Genomic DNA, 19,299 nt, shown 5'->3' with positions numbered 1-19,299 from the left:
CATTTCCTTTGCACCACAGCTGGGGAATGCATGGCCCGTGACTTCATTTCAAACAGCCTGTGGCCATTCGACTTTTTTTCACATTATTATCAGATAACATCAGAATGTGGGTTAACATGTAGCCTGGAAAAATTTGCATTCAGGTTTCCCCAGCTCTGATTTTTCCATGAGGAACACTCAAGCCCTTTACCTGCAGAAAAAAAAGTATTGTCCATTTCGCAATAAGAATTTAAAGCAAACATTGATTGCTGAAATGGGATTTGTATGCAGAGGGGGCTGTTCCAGCTTAAAAACCTGAGAGTTTACTCTTTGTCAAAAACTATTAATGTGTCTGCATAATTCTTCATAAAATGGGTCCTCTGGGGCACTTCCATAAAGCTTCCATTAACAACAATCTGCATCATTTCATTTTGTTGATTAAAGATTTAAAAATACCTCTTTTAGTATAAATATTAAGACTGCACAAGGACAGACTTCTGAAATCTATTTTTATTTCTTCTATTTTTTAATATAATATTTTTATTATAATCATTGCATTTTTAATATAATCATCAAATTGATCATGTAGTCATCCAAGTGTGGACTAGGGCCTCTGGATAGGTTTCATTAACAAGGGTTTGTTACTAAGAATCGTTATAAAGTATTTATGCTACAAATATAACCTACTTCAGGTTCTTGTAACCTGTTATGGACATTACTCTTCCTAGATCACCACATGGCTGCAGGGAGACCAGTGAGCTACATTTTTTCCTGTGGTTTACCTTTCCAGCCTGGTTACAGAACATCATTCCTTGCATTTTGGAGGTAATCTCCTGACTTTTATGACATGAACTGATGCTCTCAGTGTGGGTCCAATTCATAATCTCAATTCTCAGTTTCAACAGGAAGGTCAAAGGCTGCAAGAATAGTCATCATGATCCTTCCCAAGGCAGGATTAAGCCTTTTACCATATTATTTCTCCAGAAGGAGCAGTTTGAACCATGACCCTTCTGTGAAAAGGGGTCTTTCACAATCAAGGACAAGCTATTCAGTGCTCAATGCACCTGAAAACAGAGGCCAGTAAGCAGAAGAGTGTGAGGGAATGTTTCCTGTCCAGTATAACATGCCCTTCTTAAAATCACACCTTTCCCCAAGTGACTGTTGAAATCTGCCCCTACCGGGGTCTTCTCCCTGCCTCTGCTGTCCTGTCGCCCCAGACCTGTGCTGCCCTGCTTGCCAGGGTGGGTGAGGCTCTGTCGCAACTCCGCAAAGCCCCTGATGTGATCCCAGCCACAGTACACTCTCCATTTGCAGCACCTGCTCTTTTGGTGGCAGCTCACTGGTCTCCTCTCCAGCCTCAGCAGGGAATGTACAAAAATGGATTTAAGGCATGTTCACATGTTCCCACTGTCAGAGCTTTCACCACATAGTACTGATAAATAAAATCATCTGCCTGCTCTCCTACTACATCTCTGATTACACATGCATTTCAGTGCATGTGAGAAAGCTTCTAGACTAAAATAGATCTAGTTAGCATATTCAAAGTGAAATACACAGAATTGCAAGGTGAGAGATGCAGCAAAAATCCAGATATGCTGTAGCACAGATGAGAACAGAACATCCCCAAAGCAACTGGATAGTTTACTGCCATTTGTCTGCATTATCCCATTGCTTGCTAGTAAATTGCCCAGCACTTCCCACTGTAATATCACATTGACAATAGCACATGAAGTCACAAAGTTACCCTTTTAGGCTGCACTTTTTCGAGGCAGCCTTCTATCTCAGCAGGAGCATTCTCCAGAAAACCACAGCCAAAACAGTGGACTAAGGTACAAGAATGAGATTAGAGGGAAAAGAGGATTTCTGGAGGCTGAATGTCTCAACTACTTTTCCTTTGAAAAAGTGTCACACCCGTGTTATTGAACAAGCACTATGGATTGGTGAGACAAGTGATCGTTTCCTGCAGGACACATCTGTGAAAACCTGTCAGGCAATCAACCCAAAAGGATCCCAGCAGCTTGCACATACTCACAGAAAACGATAGGTTTCAGCAGCACAGCAAGGTTGGGACTGCAAGAGGGGCTGCTCTACGAGACAGGAATACTGGGTGCTGGTTCGAGAAATCTCAGAAATGAAAAGTCTGTGGAACAAAAAATAGAGTAGCCATGGAAGGTGTCTGAAAAGGATGCCAAGCAGGAGAGGGGGGAAGGCAGCTTCACTGTGTTTGCTTTGAGAGGCCTCCTGGCTTAAAATGCAGCTTTTTGACTGGACATATCTCGGCCTGCAGCCCACCTCATTAACCAGCAGCCACAAGAACAATGTAAAATACCACTGAAGGCAAAATACCACAGAGCTGGCCATGGGGTTACTCCAGCTGGGCAGGACTATGAGGCCAGTCCAAGCACACGCCATGCACAGGGCTGCCCACAGCTGCAGATCCACAGCCCTCACCTCTGTGCATCTCCCACCTCCATCACCCTTCCTCACAACCTGGGGATATGTTAGCCTGCCAATTCTTTATTTACTGACCAGAAAGCCTTTGGAGGGTTTAGTGAACGTTTTGTACAAAGAAACTTCCTGCTTCAAGTCCATTTTCAGCTAAAACTAATTGTTTGCAGGAAAAAAAATATTTAAAATGTGCCAAAGACCTGCTGCAGAGCTTTGCAGCACACTAGCTCATAGCCTGCAAATGGTGCTTGGTCTTCACGTTATGACTTATTTGTCTGCTTAAAATAAGACTATCCAAAGCAGCTTTTATTGATTTCTTTGCTGGCAGATGAAATCAATGTGTGCTGGCTCCTGCAGGTGCCAGGTGGTGCATCCAAGTCCCTGCTCCGGGCAGGCACCTGCCTGCCCCAGCCCGCTGCTGACAGCAGACTGACAGCCTCGGCTCCAGCTCCCTGCCAGGATACGGGGGGAAGGAGGCACGGCAGGGCAAACCAAGCCCTTGGTGACCTTCATCCAGCACCCTCCTTCCTCAGGGAAGGCGAGGATGCAATCCCTGCAAGGCAGGGAGGCAACTGCGAATCGGGCATTATTTAGAGTGACTACAGCACGCCTACTCGGTACAGCAGCCAGCAGCCAAACTTCATTTCAGTGATTCCATGAGGCTTAACACCACAAAAAAAAAAAAAAAAAAAAAAAAAAAAAAAAAAAAAAAAAACAACAACACCAGCCCCCACCACACCAACAACCACACCCTAAGGCATTCAGTTATGGAAAAGGCTTTGTTAGCCCTGCTTTGCACCCCCCAGCTGCCACACAGGCAATCTTAGTGCCAGTTCTTTCCAGAAGGTTGTTTTACAGTTTCCAGGTACACCAACATATGTTAAAGATCACACACGACCCAGGTGCTTGCCTAACTTACACCTCTCCTCCTGTACAGGGAAAACTCTCTCAACTGCTTGTGGCAACAGAACATCTTTTCTATCACTTCAGGAAACACCACACTCAAATCAAAATGATTCCAGGAAAAGTCAGTACCTTTCAAAGGTAAATGTGACACGATGCCTGCAAATAAATCTCAGAGCTGAATTTCTCTTTAGAGAATCACACAAAACAGTGGGGAATAAATGTCATTGCCAGGCAACATGCAACAGAGGAACTTTCTGCCAAATCCCTCCAGCACTGTTTGTGATATAGGGAGATTTATTTTAAAGAATACGCAAATGGCAGCGTGAACACGCTGTCAGGCTTGGGCTTTGTTGTGGTTGTTGTGACTGTCCCGGAGGAAAGGAATTCCGTGGCACGTGTTCTTCCGCTTCTCCTTCTTTTATCCCTGGCCAGAAAACGGTGAGTTCTATCAAGTTTTTATCCAGCTTGCAGGTAAAGGGTTACAGATTCTAGGAAGTATTAAATGCAAACTTTAAAGGATTTTATTTTCCTCTACAGTCACATGACACCTTAATACCCAATGACACTAACTACAGTGTCTCATTAAGAGGTCATGCAAACTCCCAAGCTAAACAAGGCATTCTTACATATTTAACATTCAAATGCAGAAGCCAAGCTAAGCCATGGAAGATTGTAATCAGGAAAAGCTACACTTCCTGATCCACACAAAAGCTACAGGTAGGAAGAGTTCTTTTAAACTTTTATCATTGTGCTTTCTAGAGAAACTGTTTACAGGGCATATTTTGTATTCTGTTTTCTACCTTTCAAAACAGTCTAAGAACATTATACTGAAAATATCTGATCTCACTTGTTCCACCTGTTGTAGAGTCAGGATTGTTTTTACACTCAAGAAATAGACTTGGCTCAGTGAAAATCCAAAGAAAACAGTTTTTAAGCCAAACCTTAAAAAGCAATGTTTTTAGAGATCTCTTAGTTGTTGGAATGGTTGAGTTGTAGTATGTGGGGTAAAGGAGGAGTTAATATGTCTTTGATGTCTGAAATGAAGGGAATTAGAACTCTTTTAACTTCCTTATATCGTGAATTGCACATTGTTTCACCCACACCAATCCTACTGTATTTTTATGGATTTTACTTCCTCAATGAACTTACATGATTTCTAAATTCCCCTCCTAGAATTTGGTACATTTAAAAAAAAAAATCTTACAAAAGCAAATGAAAGATAGATGCAGAGTACTACAGTGTACCACAAAAGAAGAATAAAATAACAAAATACGGAGTAAGAGGAAAGTCAGTGAAAACCAGTTTATTTTAAATTGAGAAGTTAAATTGCATTAAAGCATATCAGCTTTCAAGTGGCACAATGAAGTTTCACTGACAATTACTGTCAATATTTCAGGAGTTAATTTTTTTACTTGCACTGAGTTCTTCAGGCTACAGCATTAGCATTTTTATCACAAAAATCTTTTCCTCATCACAATTTTTGTTAAACTGTAATTGTTTATAGACAGTGTTGTAAATACTCAGTTTTTTAATACCTCTATAGGATTTAAAGACTGCATTCTAGATGGTTATACAATCCAAATTTACTAAAGATCTCTAGTGCATCAGGATTGCCACATCCTGAGGATTCCCACTGCTCAGAAGCAGCAAGTGTTGTTTATTGTTTTCCTACAATGGTTGGGTCTTGATTGCTGGTAATGTCATTTTTCCACGGTCCATTCTATAAAACACCTCTCTTTTTCTTGTTTCTACATAATTCTAGGAGGTACTAAAAGAAGTGGAGAATAATACTATCTAAAACAACTTGCTTCAGATAAACACTCAGCTTTCTTTACCAGTATTTAAAATAAATTTGAGTCCAAACAAGTTTGGACACTTAAAAAATTGTCATTCACTTTCAGGGTGCCTATCTTGAAACATAGTAGGTCTCATGTCGAGGAGGGCTAAGATGAGAACACAGCCTAGATCAGCCTGAGCCATGAAGTATCTCTTCATCAAACTCATTGTACCAACGTCCTGACAGAGCAGCTCCCAACTGTGCCGATGGGAATGCAGCAATAAACAAATGCACTTCAAAGGACTGCTGAGTCTACTGTAACTGACTTCTGAGCCTATATTATTTACAAAAATCTATTCAGAAACTGTTGTAGATAAGGGGCTTATTTGCTAAGCTACATTTATATCTCAGGAGAGGAGCACCGCAGCCTCCAAATCAACCGGCAGCCACAGGCTTTCACTGAGAAGAGCACTGCATGAAAAGCAGCCTGCCCTGGCCAGTTTTTTCTAAGAAATGTTTGTACAAGCTGCATGTGTCATGGTAAACCAGCTTAGTAGCTCAGTAGTTAAATTTGTTGAACATTAATTACACAAAGTGTCTTTATAGGGTGGAAGGTACAATGCACGCTGAAGTTACTCTGTGACCGAAAAGAGAGTGGCCATTGAATGAGAGAGAGCTTTCCTTAATTCCTTTCCTAAAGAAAGGAATACAAAGCATTCTAGTAGTTCTGATATTTTTTTATGCCCACAATTTTACTCTTAGCGCAGAAATTTGTACTGCTCTAATTATTACCTTTCATTCTTTTCTGATGAAACAAAGGAACCTATTTTCTTGCTTTGTCACATCAATGTAGACCCAAATGTAGTGTTGTTTCACAGGGAAGACACAAAACAAATACTTACTGCTCATAACCAAAAGAAGAGAGACGTTCATGGAAAATGAGATAATTAGAAACCTAAGGGAGAATTTTTCTCTAGAATTTTGGGGAAAGCCAAGTAAATATAAAAATCAAAACACTGTCAGAAGTTTAGAATAGTTTTCTCTTTACCCCAAAGTTAAGACAAACATTGATCAAAAGACCATCCAGATCTTCTGGTTTGCAGATCTCAGGGGACTTGTACCACATTTAAGGCAAGTACTGAAAATCAACCCAATGATTTTTGCACAGCTCTGGGTAGGTGGGAAGACAGGGCAAATCTTCAAGTGAAGGGAATCGTTACTTCCTTCCTTGGAAAACCTGGTTAAAAGTGGTTCACCTTGCAAGGCAAACATTTGTGAGTGTGGAGGCCCTTCTCTAACTACACTGTTGTTTGTACCCGACCTCAAGGAAACAAGCCTGCTAGAAGTATTTGCTCTCAGACTTTACTGAATGAAAGCTAAGGAAAGCCTTTCTTCACCTCTTTCAGGAAGGGATGGTCTTTTGCTGTGTTTGCACTGTATCCAGTTCAACACAGCCTCAGCATTGTCCACATCTTTCACCAATAGTGTTTCACAAAGGACGGGGAGGGGAAACACTCAACCCACTGAAACATGAGGAAATGTAGTCAGGCAATAAGTATTTGTTTGGAACTTAAAATTTCTCCTTCAGACCCTGCCTTTCTGAGGATTTTACATGATCACCTGTCAGCAGAGTATGCCCATGCCTTGCACACAGCAGTGATGATGGGGAGGGCACAGCTAACCAGACCAGGTGACCAAATCCCACCCCTCCTTAACCAGGAGCACCTCATTGAGTACCTGATCATGCTGCAGTCCAAATCCAGCATGATGGCAAAACTTCATGTCCAAGCAATGATGCATGAAAACTGTTGATTTTTACTGACCTACAGAACAGGGCTGGCAAGCAGGATGTATTGCTAAGGAGAACAGGCACAAAACACAATGTAATTTTACTTATTGAATGTTTGATATCAAAATGGACAAAATAATTGAGTTACTGTAGAAAAGTTAAAAAGGATTGCTGGAAAAGGGGGAAAAAGGGCAGCAATTTTCCTGTAAGTTCTCCTCTGGGTCACTTTCACTTAGACATATGGAGGGACTTCAAAATTATATTAAGAACTGAATACATTGCGTGGATACCAAACCTTTAATCACTTACAGCAGGAGGCAGGGGGAAAAAAGGCCAAAGTTGGTTTTTTTTCTGTGTGACTTTTTTCCTGTCTGCCATTTTCATACAAGTTTATTTAACTCCCTTTTTTTTTTCACTTCTGTCACAGATGTTTGCTGCAAAGGCACAGATGCTTTCTGGTTAGAAAAACTTTTCTGGTTGAATATTCTATTATTAATTCACACAAGTTACTTTTCCATTTAGGACAGCAAGGAAAGAGTAAGCTTTCTCATTGGGGCTTACTCTTTTTAATGTTACCAGCTTGACTTTGCTCAACTTTACATCACTTCCAGCTCTTTAATATAGTTATGTTTTTCTATTAAAGAGCAGTTATTTGTATGAATTTGTGTAAACAAGGTCCAATGCCTTGCTGTTACAGGCAATCTGCTTTTCTGAAGGAGCTTAATAACAAGCACAAGTGTACCCCATGTCAAGAATAACACACACCCAATGACTAAAAACCCTTTCAGTATGAAGTCCACCCTGGGAACTCTTCTCAGTGGTTCCAGTAGGGTCAGTATCAAATCCTCATGTTGCCAGCAGAGGACGGGAGAAAAGAAATAACGTGATGCAAATGGGGCCAGTGCTACCCAGCACAGTGCTGCCAGCAGAAACAGAATGGCATCAGCACAGGTTTGCCTGTGCTGGACAGAAACTCTCCAGACCATAACAAAACATTTTATTTCACATCTGTCCAATCTGCCATGCTCAGAGCAGGCGCATCTGGATGTTAAGGCCCTTTTCCAGGCAGGTTAGCATTGATGTGCTCTTATGATACACTCTGATGCAGAGCACCTGACAGCAGCCTTCAGGCAGGAGAGGCAGGGAGTGACCCAGATGAGCCATGTGGAGCCACAAGTCCTGAGGGCACACCAGGCTGCAGGTCTGTTCCTCCCCTACTACCTACCCTCCCCACTGAATTTATTGCAATGACTGTATGTGTAGACTGGACTATATTTCTTACACTCACTTCCCCCTTCAACCCACAGCCACTTTTAAACCCTGTTTTATCAGCAGTAGATTTGGGAGTGCCCAGCTTTACCTACCTTATTAAGCACCTGAGCTTTGTGCAACAGCCCAGGATGCAGAACACCACCTATGCCCTGGCACAGCCACCCAGCAATTTCCTCCTCTCCATTCTGGCTGTGTGCTCCTTCCCACAGCCGAGCTGGTGCAGGAATCCCCCCTCCAGGACCCAGGCCCACTGTGCAGGGGCAGCTCCCAGTCCTGGCACTGCAGCCAGTCCAGGCTCCCTTGGCAGCTGCTCCACTTGCCCAGGCAGTGACTCGACACTGTCCCATTGCAGTACAGTGGAGTTTTTATTACCTCCAAAAAGAGGGTTATCCACTCTTCCTCTCTTATGGCAAGTAAGCTTGATAACAATCACACTAACATGACTTTAGCACTGCACATTTCCTTGGAGCTGTTCTTCTCATCTACTTCTGGTCTACTCGTAGTAAAAGAAGCCTAAGTCTCAGGCTAATTCATGCTTTAGAAGTTGGCAGTCTCGTTCACCTACAGCCCAGTGGAAAACACGCAGCTGCTGTCAGCTGTCAGGAACCTGAATCAAGCTTTGTTAAGGCCTCCTCTGTCTCTATTTCTGGTTTGGGTGTGGCATGGAAAAAACAATATTTACCATCTCAGTAGCTGTGCCCTTTCTGTATTTGTTTTTATATTCCCTTTCCCCATGTGAATTTAGCAGATGTTGCATGGCTGGGGATCAGCCCTGAATTCTGTTGTCGGAGTACGTGCATGTCTCCACTGAGCATTAGCAGTGACTAGGCAAAATCTGCACAGAAAAGATGATGCAGATTCAGCCAGGCACCATTTCAGGGGCAAATGTAGATAAAGAGATAAACACCAAGAATACCATAAGATTTCATTTTCAATGTAAATGAATCAAAAACTACAGCCATCAGCCCTGAATGGAAGGCTACCAGGGGCCTGAGGAGCTACTACCATATGCCATGTCCAATTTTTGCAATTTTTGTCTTTTTAACATCTCTTTTTAAGTTATAACCACTCAGGAGAGTTTTCCATTGCGTTGGATGAATTGAACACAGATTGCTAAAAGGCTAGTTTGTATTTACCAATATACTTTAAAAACTAATGCTCAGTGCAATTGTCACAATAATTACCTTCTATAAAACACTTTCATTCACTTTTTGTTTATATAGAGTAAAAACATAGGGATTTGCTAGGGTTCAGATGATAAAAAAGCCTCAAAGACAGTTTAAGAAAACAGAGGAAAGCCAAGGGCAAAAAGCTAGATGGCAGGGAAAGGTCAGCTTGCTGTTTTCACAGCCAACTACCAGTACCTGGTATCCATCAAACTCCAGCCTCAGCTTGCCTTCATTTCCCTGCAATCCTTCCACAATAAAGCTTTACAGGGGCACCACAGAAATCAGTGTGGCTGGTCTTTCCCCCTGGAGAGTGAAACTATTTGTCTCAGAGCACATAGCTACCCAGATTTTCCATGTGGGGGAAAGCCAGGTTGGAGAAGCAAGGAGGGAAATCAGCCCCCACCTCCGGGTAGGAGGCAGAATTTGAACCCAGTCTCCCAAATGCCCTGACAGCCAAATCTGCCTCTAGAGACTAACACTCTTTAAAAATCCAACCCAGTGACTTTTTTGTCACAAGGCAATACGTCAGATTGACCAATAAATAAAGTTCCAACACAAGCAGCAGATATTTGCTTTATGACAGTGTGACCTGAGACACACCATTTACAGTCCCTGGAGCAAGGAGTTCTGCTGGAAATGTCAGCCTGGTGTACAGCATCATGAACAACTCCACAGACAAAACATACTCCAGCAAATTAGACCTGATTGAGCAATCTTCATTGACAATTTTGGTGAATATAGCCCATTCTTTGCCACAGGATTAAAGGAAGAAAAAATTACTAAGCTGTCTTGTTGCCAGACAAACTAAGTCTTTTAAGGCAATGAATCCTTTCCTATAGTTTTCAAGTATTGTTTTACTGAGAGACTAAAAAAGGTTGCAAATGCAATCAAGATCAGCAATTCAATAATACTACAGAAATGCAGCTGTATTTCACTGCTATCTCACCATTATCACATTTTAGCAACATTCAGACCTTTTTCATGCAGTGGTCAATACTTTGGATCTGCCTTGTTCTAAGAAATAGTTATTGCAATTATAATGTAAGAGCTCTTTGCTCTTGTTTATGAAATTGTTGCGTGTAATCATTCCCTTAGCCACCCATCATCACTCAATGTCTGTGAAGGAAATTGGTTTAAAATAACCAAATGGAAAAGTTCACCTGCACTCTAAAGAGCTCTAGATTAAATTGTTTCTATGCTTTACACTTTAATCTGAGTGATGTATTTAAAAGCAAAGAAAAGTTCATTGAATCAAAAGGCCTTTATTAAAGTATTGTATCAGAGTCATTGCTTGAAAGTTTCTGAGTATGAGTTATAATTGTTTTGAGTATTTTTCTGTTTTAAAAGGTTTGTTATCCATTGTCACAGTCTTCTGTAACTATGCTTTTCTACTCTCTGACCAATCCTTATGTCAAATGTTCAGGAACAACGAGGTTAAAAGAAAGCATCCTGGTATTTTTCCCACACTTGTTATGTAAAAGCAGCCTTGTGTAGGAGAGCATCTTGAGCAGTGAATCTGGGGGAAAAGACACACCCTATTCCACCATCACCACATCCCCCCCAAAAAAAAAGCTGAAAGAAAAATAAATGCATAAGGTGTTTTAATGTCTTTCAGACTGTCTGATCTGAGAGAAGACACAGATAAAATCTGATAAGGAAGCTGAATTACATAGCTTATACTGTTTTAGAAGGATTCCTAATTTTAGCGCACATACTTGATTCTTCACAAGCAGCCCCAGAGGTGTCTAGGTCGAAGCAGTTCTAGATTACAGGCTGCAAGATTGTCTCAGAAATAGCAAGCCAGGCACACCTCAGCCTCACCACTCACTGAAATACCTGATCACAAACAATTGCTGCCCCTAACATGCCAGGCATTTATGTGAACTCTGGACCACCAATACCTGACATAATCAACAATATTATTATTTTGCTCACAGAATAAACTAAATTTGCTCCCACAACATGTAAAATTCTTCTTATGAGGAAAGCATATTCTCCAGGTGTCACAATGCAAGCCATATGACTTATCTGGATTTCATGTTATGACCCAATTAAAAAGCAACAAGAATAAGGAATAATTAAGAAAATTACAAAAATATTTTTATCACTCGGTGAGGTTTGTTTTTTGAAATGAGCAAAATAATTTTTTTCTTTCAAACCTGACTCTTCTGCACCAAGTATATTGTTCTCCAGGTTTTACTTTCATTTCTCAAAATCCATTATTCTGTGTATGCCTTAGCCCACACATCATGCCTGTGCATAGCCGTCTGATTCTCAGACCTGCTAGGATCTATGAATTTGGGCAGGTGGCCAAGCTGTTAATTCATCATCTTCTGTTTCAGTTTTGCCAGGAAAACACAGGTTTTGTCTGAACAATGAATTTATAGCATGTGCTTTGTGGGTCACACCTACTCCTTTGTGTAGGACTCACTTTGGGCTAGCAGTGACAAACCAAGGGTGTAACTCTGCAAACTCAAGCTATCTATAGACAGGTTCCAGTCCCTTTTCCTTCTGTTTCCATTCCAATTTGAAAATCCAGTTATAACTTGAACTCTTACAGCCACAGAAAATGCAATTTTTTCCATCTATCATCTATTCCAATATAAATTTTCTTTGAAATAGAGAAAGCAACATTGTCTCTTTTCCCTGTGGGTTCTATTTGCCCTCCAAGAAGTTAAATGCTCATATTTCCCCCCAAATCTGCTGATTCTTCACCCTGTTAAGCTGCTACATATGTTAAAATTGCCTCTGTCATGCAATTATGATGTTTGTAAACCACTGATTCTTCTTATTTTCTGAAATTCTTTTTTATTCTCTATATCATTCTAGCTTGACGTAAAAAAGAGAAATGTGCAAAAAAATGCTTTACAAGGCCAGTACTTGAGATGCACCCCAGGAGCATGGCTTATTGCCAACCTGTGCTTTGCACTGCTGTAACAGCTCCATTAAATGAGTGTTCGTTAGCATAAACTTAACCTGATTGAATTTCTCTGAAGTGCATTTAGGACCAAAAATCCAGCAGTGGTATGCTCTGTGCTGCAGGGCTTGTATCATTCAGTATCACGCCATGAAAGAGCCTGGATTTGTATGTTCTGCTCTTGACGTGAAATAAAGTTAATAACAGACTGAGATTTCTTTGTTCAGTACAACAGACCTTTTTCTGGCCGGTACAATTCTAGTTTATCTCACATTCCTGCAGCCTGCAATATTGCTCTGAGCACAGAACTCACTGTGCAGTGCTAACTCGGGTGAGCAGCTCACCCAGAGACTGGCACAGACTCTCTAACCCAAGGACTGAGTCCACTAAGAGCTTCCTGTTTTCTAGATTTGATCTTCTGTTTCCCAACCCTGTACAAGTGTACTGCCACCCTGCAGGATTTGTTCTTTATTCAGGTTGGTTTGGTTTTCCTCATCTCCATGTCATTCCCAGTAAGGAGCATAATATTCAAAGATAGATTTTAAAAAGCATTTTGTGCTCCATACAGAGTTTCCTAGTAAGGCTCTGGAAAAGAAAGTTTCTTGCAAAAGAAGCTACATGCCCAGGAAAAGTCATGCTCCTTCTCCCAAACAAAATGGAAAGGTTAATTCCATCAAGGCCTGCAGATTCTGGAGTCCTTCATCCCCAAAACATCCTCTTCACACAGCTTTTGCAGCTCCTTTGACAGAAGGAAAATTAAGTTTAAATTGGCAAAGACCCTATGCATTTATGCCAGGAAAATCCCACACAATTTGAAATTAATCAATAGCACAGAAACCCCCTCCTACCCACCACATGGAGCCCAGTCTCCAAAAATCTGCAGCCTCTCTCTAGGCTGGTATTTGAAATAAGCATGTTTGCAGAACTAGCTTCACCCTCCTCCCATGCCACCTTCCCACACAGAGACACCTTTGATACTTTCCTCCCAAGGGAAAAATAACACACCTATGTGGAAAACAAAGGCTAGAAATGCCTGATTTGAGAAAATCTTACTGAACCAATTAGCTTTTCTCCCACTAAGAAACAACGTATTTTTAGTCCAGCAAAACACAACACAAAAATGATTTAGCCTTCATGCCAATAAACCTTTTTGAAAGACCTGGTAAGAAAGGCTCTGCTTCAGGCAAGCCTGAGCTCTACCCTACTTTTTCCAGGCCCTTCCTTTGCTTTCCAGGAGGCCTGAAGGGCTCCTTACGGAGGAAAGACAGCAATTGATTACCACAAAGCTTTCCATGGATGGCCTTTTGAAGCAGCAGGGTGAGACACCTGCAAGACTCCGAGGTGTTTGTTAGTCCCAGTGTACCATTGCCCAGCTCCCACTCTGATTTGGGGTTTTGCCCCTCCGTTCCTGCAGGGTTTCCCCTGGCAAGGAGGCTCCAGGTGCCCTGGCTCTGAGCTGCCATCAGGGCTTTGCAGCAGTTCCTTGTTTGTGCCACAGCAGCATCTACAAGCACCGGGGATAAAGGCCTCACTGCTCTGGCTGTCCCAGACACACCTCATGATACCCACCATATTTAAACCATTTTTAATTTATAGATTACCAGACTGTTCCAGATTGGATCCAGCCTTCCAGCACATCCTTGCTTTAGGGAGAGTAAGGAGGCACAACCCAATTCCATCTTGCTTATTGTTAAAGAATACATTATCCCTGAGAAATAAATGCTCTGGGTTTTAATCCCTTTGGGTTTGGGAGGCACATAATTGCAGGTACCTGAAATCCCATATGATGGGTGTCATCAGGAGGTTATTGCACAGCCTGTGGTGACCACTGCCTCACGTGGCTTTGGCAGCAGTGGGTTCCAGTGTCTGCACTGGGCATGAGGTGGCTCAGAGCTCACCCAGAGCAGCAGGGACTCTCCAAAGTCAAGGAAACACCAGCTTTGTGAGCTTTAGGTTGCTTTGAATAATGTAGCTGTCAAACTGCCTTGCTCAGATGGAATGGATCTGCCAGTGGCATGCTGCTGTCAAGCCCAGTACCAGGACTAAAGACAACTAAACAGATTTTGCTAGACAGTGTCTCATGCATAAAAAAAAACAGATATCCCATAGAGCTAGGCAGGGAATTGTGAATTGTTCTGCCATGGAATGGCACTGGACTGCAGCTGGAGCTGGACCAGAGCTCTCCTGCAGTGCACACACATCCAGAACAGCACAGAGCAGAGGCAGGGCCAGCAGGAAGCACAGATTGTTGGGAGTCAGGCCTGTTCATCACAGAGCTGTCCTCCCCAATCATTGCTCCACCCAAAACACACTGCTGATTGTCCTCATATTAATGTTTGCCACTTGTTTCCTTCTTCTTAGGCTTTGTCTAAGGAATCATCATTTCTCAATTTTCCACACTTCTTTCACATTTGAAAAATTTTCTACTATCTTAAGAGGTAATAAATGAAAAACAAAAACCCAAACAACAGATCTTTCAATATGGCTTGAACTAGCCAATCTTTGTTCCTTTGGCACAGCATCACATGCAGAGTGTTCCTTTCTAGAGGTAGCAATTTTGAAGGGTTTTCTCTCTCTTCTCCCAGTTCAGGCTTTAGCAGTGCTGGTGTTTTAACACCATGTCACAAGTACAGGTATTGCAGATAAAACCACAGGCTTGTTTTGCAAACTCTCATGTTGGTTTTTGGCTAACAAACACCACCTGAATGAGGAGCTGACTAACAAACACAACCTTCGTTACAGGAAGAAAGGAGGAAATCAGCAGAGAGCTGTCTCACCTCTGGGGAAAACCTCTCCTCCCTGTTGCCAGGGGCCACTTCAGTGCTGCACCCAGGGCCAGGGGTCACCCTCACTCCAGCTGTGTCAGGGCAATGCAATGCTTTCTGCAGGTGCCAAGGCCTCTGACCACAGCCTCTCACCCTATGAACTCGGGTTAAACTCTAGCCACAGCAGACTGCTGTTGTTTTCAGCGCTTTTGTTCATTCTGAAGCTTCAAATTCACTTTTTCCTATTGAATACATGCAGCACAAGGGATAGGTGAGAAGAGGGCCAACTCTTGGCAGCAGTTCAGCATCACAGAAATTTAATTGTGACAGGAAACTTCACAGCAAGTCACTCATAAGTCACTTTTGCAAGAACATTTTGCCACAGAGAAAATAAAGCATACAGCTTGATACAATTAAAGGATTTCAGGAGGTAATATGCCAGATAGAACAGTGTGAAAAGGCCTTCTTTCCTGTAAAGGACAAAAATATCTTATTCCTTCAGACCCCTTCCTCACCTCAGCACAGTGAGATGTGTAGACTGAAACTTGATCCAATAGCAGAAGGGTTAGGAGAGCACTGACTATATTTTTATGCAGGTTTGTCTGTCCATCCTAGCTGAAATGAATTCTGATGTCTTTTTGACATGAACAAGGCAGGATTTGATAGAATCTAGCAGCTATCTGGGTCTCCAATAGTAACTCACCCACTTGCCTGTCTCTTCATCATCTCATCTTTCCAGCACTGTGATCCAAACTGGGACAGCAGCCCAGTTCTTTGGATATCAGACTGGGAAGGAGCACAAAAACTAAGCTCTGGTATTTTTTCCAGGGGCCCAAGAACCTCAAGGCTCTCTCAAATAGGTAAAGACCATCACAAGGATCATGCTATAAAGGGGAAATAGTCTTTTCACAAATAATTTTAAAAAGAAACCACAAGAAAATTACATTTTCTCAACCAGAACAAAGCTACATCTTTGTGGCTTTTGTAAATCAGACTTACCTTTCCCTACTCATCCTTATTAATACATGCCATTTGAAAAAAATCTGTAATAAATAGGAATGCCTCTAGATGTCAAAATCTGGAAAGTACAGTGAATCACCACAAGAAAAGACTTAGAATGCTGCAAGGGACAGCACACACCCCTACAGGCTCCAGTCCCTGGTCCACACAAGCATCCCTGTCAGTAGAACCTGAGAAAGAGTTTAAACAGCTGAGAGGAAAAAAAGTTCTTACTGGAGGTATTATTTATTCTTAGTTCCCATAAATCACTTAGGCCTCAGTTAAATGTGATTTGTAAAAGAAATGCACTCTATCAGTATTTCCTTTGGATGTATACTTGAACTTCAGGATTTTAACTGATTTTAACATCAAAGAATAGGTTTTGTCAAAGCTGAGGGATCATCCATTGACAGAATGAAAACACATGACTGAAGGACTGATATCAGTCATCTGTGACTGCATTGCAGAAAAAGGAAGTCTTTGCTAGACTTAGCTATCCTCAGCAACGTCAAAATTTTGATAAAGCTCATTCAAGATGTGATACATCCTGAAAAAATTCAAAATTTTACGGTTTTGGATGTAAAATCAAAAGAAATATTGGGTAATAATAAAAACTTTTCATTGCGCTGTCTGCTTAAAATCCCTGGACTACATACAAGTCGCACCAGTTAGTCAGTTAAAACTACAACAGAGAAATAAATACCTGAATTCCAGACCCTCTTTACATATGAAGTGAACAAAGACTGCAGGCAGGGAGGATGTCTCTCACAATTTAAAGCTATCCCTTTGGTTTCAGTCCTGCATATGCATATTGCAGGCAAATCCCAACACCTGCCAAGCAAGGCAGTCTCACAGTAGCACAGAGCAGGGGTCTCCTGGCACTGCAAATGTGACAACCCAGCCTGCATTAAATGCCACAGCAGCATTGCTTCAGCTGCAAAACCATTGCCAAAGCACCTTGTGGAAATATCAATGAGTACTACTCACAGCTCTAAGAAAAAGGGTGGTGTTGGACTAGCATAGCTAAACTGAAGCAATTCTGTATAAAAGAATGATGTGCTGATTTAAATCTGGATTACTTATAAGTTTATTTTGCTTCACAGCAGCGCCGTGTCTGTGGCCAAATTAGGCTTCAGGCTTAAACAGTTGCTTGGATTGTCAGTCTCACAGGATTAGTGATTTTTAGATTAGGGAATGGGTTGCAAGAAAAAGTAATTTCATGCTTTGAAAAGAACTTTTATTTATTTCAAAGGCTTGGAACCTAGAACCATCACGCCATAATCTTATTCAAATGTTGATGTCGTCAATGCATTTTAAATCAGCATTTAATTAGGTTAAAGAAAGAAAACAGAAGCTGCTGAAGAAAGCCCAGTAAGAATTTCTATTTCTAGATTAAGCTGCTTTAAATGCATAACCAATTCTGCTAACTGTGGGATGTGATGCACACGACTGAGTTCATAGGTGTTTAGTGAGAGTTTGTGCCACTCAGTGTATCCCTGTGAGCAGCCAGCACAAAGAGAATTACATGAATATAGAAGAGTGGGCCTATAATCTCTACTTTTAATTTAAAAACTACATTTGCCCTGGACAGCAACAATGCTTACTTTCCTTATAAAAACTTTCATCTGCCCAAATCCAAAAAGTCCTTTTTAAGTTTTTTAGCTAAAATGAGCATACAGACTAGGCAACCTTTAGGGAACATTTTCTGTGTTTAAACTCTGTCAATTAACAGTGCTGTGCCCAAATCTCTTCCAAGCCATAACATGATTTGAAGAAAACTAAATTGTATCAGTGTGGAAACCTGTAGCAGAAAGAGAAGAAATAGAAATTAGGTCAGTCTAATTGAATTGCAGTAGCTTGTCTGAAAAACACCTTTGCTACCCAGTTTGAAAAGGCATTAGAAACCACATAAGGGAACTGTTTTCATTTTGAAAATCTTCTTCATTACTGCCTGCTTTGCTGAAATGACTTTCAAAATCATCATCTTTGCTACTCCTGCTTTGCTTAGAGGACTCACTGCTGATGCCTCCCCCTGAGCTTTAATTTGTCTGGAGGATGAAAATAATGCCAACATTAAAGCTAGAACTTTCAAATGGCTGAGGAGAATCTAGCTTCAGCAGGATTTTATGTGCGTTTTAGGCTCTAATGTGAACACTGAATTTTAACCAAAAACTCCTATGTTTCTCACCCAGAGGGGGTGCCCCACCACAGTCTGGTCTCTGCACACACAGACAGCAGCAGGAGAAAAGGGTAAAGCTATTGCCTATTTTGGCAGTGGGGTTTTCTGGCCTTTGGGTACAGATTTACACTGCCCACTAATGAGTTGGGGAACTTCAGGAAAGGCAGTAAGCACTGAGTAAGCCTCATATTAACCATGTTAACACTTCACCTCACTGGCACCTGCTCCACTCCTGGCTCTCCAGGACCAAGTGCTCCTGCTGCTCTGCTGAGGACACCAGAAAGTTGTCAGCCAAACTCTCCTGTACTGCAAACCCCACCCCATAGACAGGAGTGTTCACATTCTGGGTGCAAGAATTTCATAACAAATAAACCAAATATATGCGTCATATTTAACAAGGGCTGATTACACAAATTACTGATGTAAGATGAGCTACCTAAATGTACATCAGCTGTAGAATAAGAGCCCATCCATTTGTTCCACTCTTCATCAGTGGAACAGTATCAGTATCATAATTCTGAAGCAAGACAAAATCTGGTTCCACCCTCCCAAGGCCAACTCATTCACAAAAGGAGGATGCACTCTACCAAAAGCAGGAGGAAGAAGCAGAAGCCACTGCAGCCACGCAATCTTTCTAGAGGAATGTACATTATTAAAAGCTAAATTTGGTAGTGAAGGACTTTCCACACTCTAACTACATGGAGTAGGATTATACACACACACAGAGATATATAGATAGATATATATAGATATATATATATGCATATAACAAACTGATGAGGAGTACCTGCTCCCAACTCAGTGTTTCCTAGCATTCCTAAGGATTCAAAATGTCATCTGAAGCACCTCTGTTTCACCTCGGCCAATTCTTTAAATGTGTCAGTATAATATTCACACAATTACAAATTATAATGAACAAGTCCCACTCTGAAATCTGAACCCTAAAGGCTACATGTGTTATCCAAATATATAACCAAATGCTGAGCACATTGGGATACTTTGAACAACAAATTTAAGTAATTATGATTATTCTTAACGCTGCAACAGAAGTGTCATGTGCAACTAATTATAACTCAGAACAATTTCTACTACATCTCCT

General features: G+C 41.4%; 1 protein-coding gene across 3 annotated transcripts in view; it reads left to right on the top strand.

Annotated features, from left to right (window-relative positions):
* Positions 1-3,981: 3,981 nt before the first annotated feature.
* The window catches only part of C4H4orf19 (chromosome 4 C4orf19 homolog), a 40,258-nt gene continuing 24,940 nt past the window's right edge, over positions 3,982-19,299 (top strand). Inside the window, exon 1 of one of the 3 annotated variants that reach the window (XM_058804098.1) lies at positions 3,982-4,050. The gene's annotated coding sequence lies outside the window, so the exon portion shown is untranslated. Of the gene's footprint in view, positions 4,051-14,654; positions 14,696-19,299 lie in introns of those variants that run through there. The other 2 variants (XM_058804100.1, XM_058804099.1) reach the window with 2 other exon arrangements.

The sequence above is a fragment of the Ammospiza caudacuta genome, chromosome 4, assembly GCF_027887145.1.
Source record: "Ammospiza caudacuta isolate bAmmCau1 chromosome 4, bAmmCau1.pri, whole genome shotgun sequence".
NCBI classification, from domain to species: Eukaryota; Metazoa; Chordata; class Aves; order Passeriformes; family Passerellidae; genus Ammospiza; species Ammospiza caudacuta.
This window is presented reverse-complemented; position numbering and strand designations above follow the sequence as displayed.